Here is a 7500-nt window from a genome sequence, read left to right as displayed (position 1 = left end):
ACAACGTTCCATGTTTACACGGGGGAAGAGAAAAATGCCATATATCTTTTCAATAAAATTAATACCATATATATATGTGTGTGTGTGTGTTTGTGTGTGTGTGTATCGAGAGAGACACACACAGACACACAGATATATATGCGTGCTATATACATATAAATATATTCACGTATATATAAATATGTACATGTATATAAGTATATTTACATATATGCATATGTATACATATATATATGTGTATATGTGTATATATGCATGTATTCTATGTATGCATATATATATATGCATATGTATACATATATATGTATATTTATGTATGAGTGTATATATGTGTATGTATACGTATATATATATATGTGTGTGTATATATGTATACTTATATGAGTATATATATATGTGTGTATATATATATATGTGTATATTTATGAGTATATATATATGTGTGTGTGCGTGTGTGCGTGTGTAAATGCGTGTGTGTGTGTGTGTGTATCCACTTACACACACACATACGAGTGCGTCCAGCTGACAGAAGCGGTGTTTTAGCATTGTAGACAAACCGGCAACAGTGAGCTTCCTCTGCAGCTCCCCTGTTACTAAGTACTTGATCAAAGTGGCCTTTCGAAATCCCCTCTGAGGGTTCGCCCACTTACCTTGCTGAACCTCACCTTACCGAACCCTTACCCTACCACCACCACCACCACCACCACAACCACATCGTACCCCATCCTGCCGAATATCTCAGTTGTTAAACTGTTGTCTAACGATGTCCTGCGAAGGCGAAGTTAGCGGCAGCAGCTTTCTCTATCCTACTACTTATACACAATCATACACACTCGCGTGTATATATATATATATATATATATATATATATATATATATATATATATATATATATATATATATGTGTGTGTGTGTGTGTATATATTATAGTTTCAGCTCAGAGCTGCGGCCATGCTGATGCACCGCGGTTTTGCTACACTGTTATTACAGGGAGCCTCTTACAATATGTGGCACTTGGTGAAGAATGGAGTTTGATGTAGCTACACTCATTTGCACCTCTTGCCGAGAGGTCGGTTCATCTGGGACTCTCGGCAGGAAGAGGTCCAGCTTTGATTTAAAAAACCCTACATCTACTTTGTGCAGGTTCCTCAGGCTCTTTGGGAGAATATTAAAAAGCTGTGGGCCCCTGAAACCCAAACTGTTGCAGTAACTGGTCCTGAGGCGCGATGGCATTGCTGGGATCTTTGGCACTATGCAATGTCGTCCCGTTCTGGCATTGGTGTAGCTTTCAATGCCAAAATTTGGCACAATTCCTTCCAGGATCTTCCAAATCTATATTACTGCATACCTCTCCCGCCTTCTCTCCAAGGAGTAGAGTCTTAACCGTTTCAGCCTTTCCCAGTATTAAAGCTGAAAGAACATTCACAAACTGTTACTCAGAGTTTCACGTAAACGTTCGTCAGACACTTGTGATAATAGAGACAAATAAAATAGTTTAGAAATTGTGTCTATATTTAAGCGTTCACGGACAGCAATTCAACGAATAAGCATTTAAAGCTGACTGGGAAACTATTTTAAAATAGCAGCTTACACCTTGAATGAAAGGTGGATTGACTGTAAGAGAATATATATATATATATATATATATATATATATATATATATATATATATATATACAAATGAAAATGGATAATTGTCAGATGTATGTTATTATTCATTTGATTTTATTACACCAAGGGAATTTACGACTTGTCGGACACCCTAGAGCAGCCGTGAAAATCAGACTCGCGGTTCGCTTATCGCGCCCTTTGAACATCGCGGACTTTTCTGGCTAATATATGTAAATTTATACCGTGGACTCCTCAATATATCGCGGGTTTCTGCGGCCGATAAGTATTTATATTTTTTTTAGATTTTAATAATTTCTGTGGTAAAATAAGCATTTTCGTGCCTAAAAATTAATAAATTGATAAATAAAAAATACAGTACTGCACTGTATAACAAATTAATTAAAATATATATATTTTTTAAATACGTAACTGTACCGTAGATGAGTAAACAAAGAATCCATACGTGTGTATATGTTCGTACAAACATGTACGTAAAGGTGTACATACTAACTACATTTTCATAAGCAGAAAGCGCCAGCGATACGACACAAAGGTGGTTAAAAAGGTGGAAATAAGAAATTTCGATAGAAATATGAAAATAAAATTTAACAAGGTTTGCCAAATATATATCTTGAAATATCATGGTGGTGATTAGGAAAAACAAAATTTTGGTCAGGGGGCACTGGAGGACCCGAGTCATTTGTCAAGGAGTCTTGTGCCACACAGTGCCACTCATAAAACTAAACCTCACAAGCTCTATTCGCCGATATACTGATATACATATACCTATGCACACACACACAGACATACATACATACATACATACACAAAGGGCGTTCCGTCGGTTACGACGATCTGATGTTATCACAGCAAATACAGAAAAGGGAGAATCGACAGATAAATATGAGTAAAAATACACATCCAAAGAAACCATGGGCTGTAATACAATGCAGAGTTTAAAGCTGAAGTTCTGGGATCGAATCCTGAGAATATCAGTAAATTAATATTTTAAATGCCTTTTTTTTTTTCAAATAACTTTTTTTCAATTAACTTTTTTTTTCAATTAACTTTTTTTTTCAATTAACTTTTTTTTCAATTAAAGATTAGTATCCAGATTAGTAAAAATACGTATCCAAAGAAACCATGGGCTGTAAATACAATGCAGAGTTTAAAGCTGAAGTTCTGGGATCGAATCCAGAGAATATCAGTAAATTAATATTTTAAATGCCTTTTTTTTCAAATAACTTTTTTTCAAATAACTTTTTTTTTCAATTAACTTTTTTTTCAATTAACTTTTTTTTTCAATTGACTTTTTTTTCAATTAACAACTGAACAATTTTGTAGTTATTTAATCGTCGTAAATCACTTACCGATATTTCGGCTGCATTCGTATCTTTCCGTGTTTTTCTTTCCGTTTTACTGGGTTTTTACACGTATTGGTGAATGTGATTGAATAAACCATTAAAAGCGATGCTCCAGCATGACAGCAAGCCGATGCCTGAAACCTGTGAAGAAGTAGTAGAATGTGTCAGTGAGTGTATATGCGTGTGTATGTTTTAATACATATAACCTGTATAATAAAACCTTTTTTCCTTAACCAGCTTTATACTTTATACATCATGTTGGACCACTGAATGCAACACGTTTATTTTTTTCATTCTCTCTGTATTTATTTCCTCTTATTCCTTTCTGACGAAGAGCGTTGGCTCGAAACATAAGACTCTTCCATTTTTCGCGAGCGTGAAATTAATACATTTGTTTATTGTTCCTACACTCGTTTTCGTCTTTGTTTTTCTATAAATCTGAACTATACACACACACACACACACACACACACACATACATATATATATATATATATATATATATATATATATATATATATATATATATATATATATATACTAGCAGCTAAGCCCGGTTTCACCCGGTCGGTTTGGATGATGTGGCTGTAAAACCTGGTCTGTGTAAGCATTCGACTTGTTTGGGCACGCTTACGTTAAAAAACAATTTTAGAATGACTTTTTTCTGTCAAAACGCTACAAATAACTGACCAACAAAAAAAAAAAACAACCAAGATTCAACCAAATCAAAATATAAACCCAAATACTAAGCAAACAAAGATGAATCATCCCATTTCCATTGCGCGCGCACACGCACATTCACAGAGTTGAAACGCTGTTTGATTTATTTTCTCAGCGTACAATTTTCATCATCCCACTACCAAGTATGACATCACCCCTTCCTTCTTTATTCATCTATCAGTCCTTCCTTCCTCATTCATGAACACAAGCTGAATACAATTGTTTTGAGCTGAGTGGGGGTACTAGATTCTTTTGTTCGAAAATATAAAGACACGACTCGTCTCGTCTAGCCACCAGGAGACGATGTCTCCTGGGACTAAATCACAGCAACATTCGTCCTAAACCAGGACTGCCATGTTATGTTGGCAGATAATTTTTACTCCAGTTACGCCTTGGATGAATGAAGCACGCAATGGAAAGCCACGTGTGTTTCAGCAAAGACTCAGCACTTTCTAAAGGGATCCACTTAACCTAAGAATAGGTCTCAGACGATCATAGCGATCATGTAACACCGAACTTGCGGCCTCCAATCAGCTAGATCTAAATCCCATGGACTTATCATGTTTGGAGCGTTGTTTAAAGAGAGACTAATCGACATATCCACAAAACCACAGCCCCAGTGAAGGCTGTCACTGCCCAGGTGATGTGCGACATTTAGTGCAAGCTTGTTAACGATTTCGATCCCGTCTTGAAGCTGTCATCGAAGCTGAAGGCGGATTCATAGAATGGTATTATGACAAAACTTACGGAGAACATGTGCACAAGTTTTTTATTAAAATATGTTACGGTTTTACTAGTTGAGGGTTGTTTAATTAAATCAACAAGTATGTCCTCAAATACCCCTCGCACACTTTACACACACACACACACACACACACACACACACACACACACACACACACACACATGTATTTATGTATTGCGCGCACGTGTGCGTTCGTGTGTGTGTGTGTGTGTGCCGAAAGAATCAAGCGAAAACGGCTTCCTATGATTACCAGAGCAAGGTGTAAATAGAGATATTCAGGGTGGGTTAGAGTTATTTGTATAAACGAGTAGAAGACGGGTAGGTTGAGGGAGAGGGGGCGAAAGAGAGAGAGAGAGAGAGAGAGAGAGAGAGAGAGAGAGAGAGAGAGGAACGGATGGCTGGGGGTGGTTGGGTGCTTAAAATACGGGTGGATGGGTGGATGGGAAGGCTAAGGTGCCTCGTGTTTACACGACACTACGTCTTTATCGAAATCCCTTACCAGCGAGACATTCGACGCTGAAGTTAATCACCTCTTTTCCGGGGTATACGTGCTAATCTACAAGATAAGGTTGGCGATTGGGGTGGGGAACGGTGCGGGGGGATGGGGGGATGAGCGCGGGCGGGGTGGGGGGAGTAGTGATCGGAGGAGGGGAAGTTTAGTGTGCTACTAATGGACGTGCCTGATTGTCGAGTGGCGGCGGTGGCAGTGGTGGTGGTCGTGGTGGTTGACCGTGGTGGTGTCATGTAGCTGGTCCGTAATGGTGGTCACGGTTGGTGTCGGCTTGTATTAGCGGCGGTAGTCGATGTTGTTATTGTTCTTGTTGTTGCTCAGCCCTGGGTCAACCGTCACCGAGGAGAGATTCCATCGGACGTATTCTACTCGTGACCGTCAACCCTGCAGGTATGTCTGTGTGGTCAAAAGAGAAGCTTGCTTCGCAGCCATGGGGTTTCAGGTTCAATCCCACAACGCCCGGTCTGGGAATCGAAACCGCGATCCTATGACCGCGAGTCCGCTGCCCTAACCACTGGGACATTGCGCCTCCATATATATATATATAGAGAGATATATAGAGAGAGATATAGAGAGAGACACACACATACGACGGGCTTCTTTCAGTTTCTGTCTCTCAAAAACACTCAAAAGGCTTTGGTCGGTCCGAGGCTAATGTAGAAGACACTTGCCCAAGGTGCCACGCAGTGGGACTGAACCCGGAACCATGTGGTTGGGAAGCAAGCTTCTTACCACACAGCCACGCCTGCGCCTAAAGAGAAAGAAATTCCTTTCGAGTAATCCCCATTCTGTTAACACAAAGTGCATCAGTCTGTGTTTTGACGAAGATACCACCAACCCCCTCTCAGCTCCGCCAAAATGGTGCCACTGCATCGACGAGAGACAGGTGATAGGTTCGTTTCGATTCCACACAAATCTGTAATTTCTACGCTCGGTCTGGGGACTTTAACCTCTGGTGAAATAAAGTGTCTTGCTCAAGAACACAACACCCAGTCCGCCCGGTCAGGGAATCGAACTCTCAACCTCATGATTGTGAATCTGACACTCTAACCACTGAGCCAAGCACAGAGCCGACTGTGTTTCTAGAAATACTGGAATGGGTTCATCTCCGTGTGTGACCCGAAAGCAAGTCTTGAACGTTTTCTCACCAAATGGGACCAAAATGCTACAACACCAATGGCAAAGAAGATTTCGTTTCTATTTCTCGCATGCCGAGGGACCTCATAGTGGTTCTCTTATTTGGAGGGGTGGGGATGCTTGATGGAAACCAATACTTTCTTCATACACACACACACACACACACACACATGTACACACTTGAGATTAGAAACAAAACCCGCCACCCCTATCAAGCCGGCTTAAACACCTTCCACCCCGATTACACCCTGATTACACAGAAAAAGCGTTTAAAACAAGTTAAACGGTATTAAACGGAGGCACAGACAGTAGTAGAAAGTGGGGGAGATAAGAGGGGGAAGGTGTCTGAAGAGGTGTGTTGAGGATGGGTGTGAAGTGTGTGTTTGTGTGTGTGTGTGAGTGCATGCGTGTGTTCTGGTGTGTAAGTTCTTATGTGCGTATGGTCTTCTGTGTGTATGTGTGTCTGTTATTGTGCATGTTCTTGTGTATATGTTCCTTTGCGTGTGTACATGTGTGTGTGTGTGTGTGTGTGTGTGTGTGTGTGTGTGTGTGTGTGTGTGTATGTGTATCTATGCTCTGATGTATGTGTGTGTGTGTGTGTAAGCGGTGTATGTTTATGGTCCCCGCAACAGCAGCATCGGAAACTGCAACAACAAAATCAACAGCACCACCACCACCACCACCAAGACAACCATGACCATCACCACCACCACCACCAAGACAACCATGGCCATCACCACCACCACCACCACCACAACCTCCATTACCCCCAATAACACCAAAACCATCATCAACAACAATAAAAACACATGACCACCACCACCACCACCACCACCACCACCGACAACAACGCCACCACCACTACCATGACCATCACCACCACCATCGTCAACACTACGGCCACCGCCAATAACAACACAACCACTCACCACCACCCCCACGACCACCACCACCACCACCACAGCCGCCATCGCCACCACGTTAATCCCCCCCAGTATTACATTGTCAATCCGAAGACGTCTCCAACACAAACAATAACGAGAGACAGAGATAAGAGATAGACATGATCACGGGTGGATGTATGCGTGTATATTGCGTGTGTGTGTGTGTGTGTGTGTGTGTGTGTGTGTGTGTGTGTATGCATATTGTGTGTGTGTGTATGTATGTTGTGTGTGTGTGTGTGCGTGCTTGTTTGTGTGTATGTGAATGTGTGTGAATGTGTGTGTATGCGTGTATATTGAGTGTGTTATTTCTTGACTGCCCACAAGGGGCTACACACAGAGGTGACAAACAAAGACAAATGGATTAAGTCGATTATATCGACCCCAGTGCGTAACTGGTACTTATTTAATCGACCCCGAAAGGATGAAAGGCAAAGTCGACCTCGGCGGAATTTGAACTCAGAACGTAGC

At 41.0% G+C, this 7500-nt stretch overlaps 1 long non-coding RNA gene across 1 annotated transcript in view; it reads right to left on the bottom strand.

Moving 5' to 3' along the window:
* The window catches only part of LOC149130213 (uncharacterized), a 280239-nt gene that overhangs the window by 227183 nt on the left and 45556 nt on the right, over positions 1 to 7500 (bottom strand). Inside the window, exon 2 of the long non-coding RNA XR_016239212.1 lies at positions 2982 to 3116. This is a non-coding gene — a long non-coding RNA (uncharacterized LOC149130213). The remainder of the gene's footprint in view (positions 1 to 2981; positions 3117 to 7500) is intronic.

This window comes from Octopus bimaculoides, chromosome 30 (assembly GCF_046866305.1).
Source record: "Octopus bimaculoides isolate indiv1 chromosome 30, ASM4686630v1, whole genome shotgun sequence".
In the NCBI taxonomy this organism is placed as follows: domain Eukaryota; kingdom Metazoa; phylum Mollusca; class Cephalopoda; order Octopoda; family Octopodidae; genus Octopus; species Octopus bimaculoides.
Note: the sequence above shows the minus strand (reverse complement) of the source record. Positions and strands in the feature narration are given on the sequence as shown.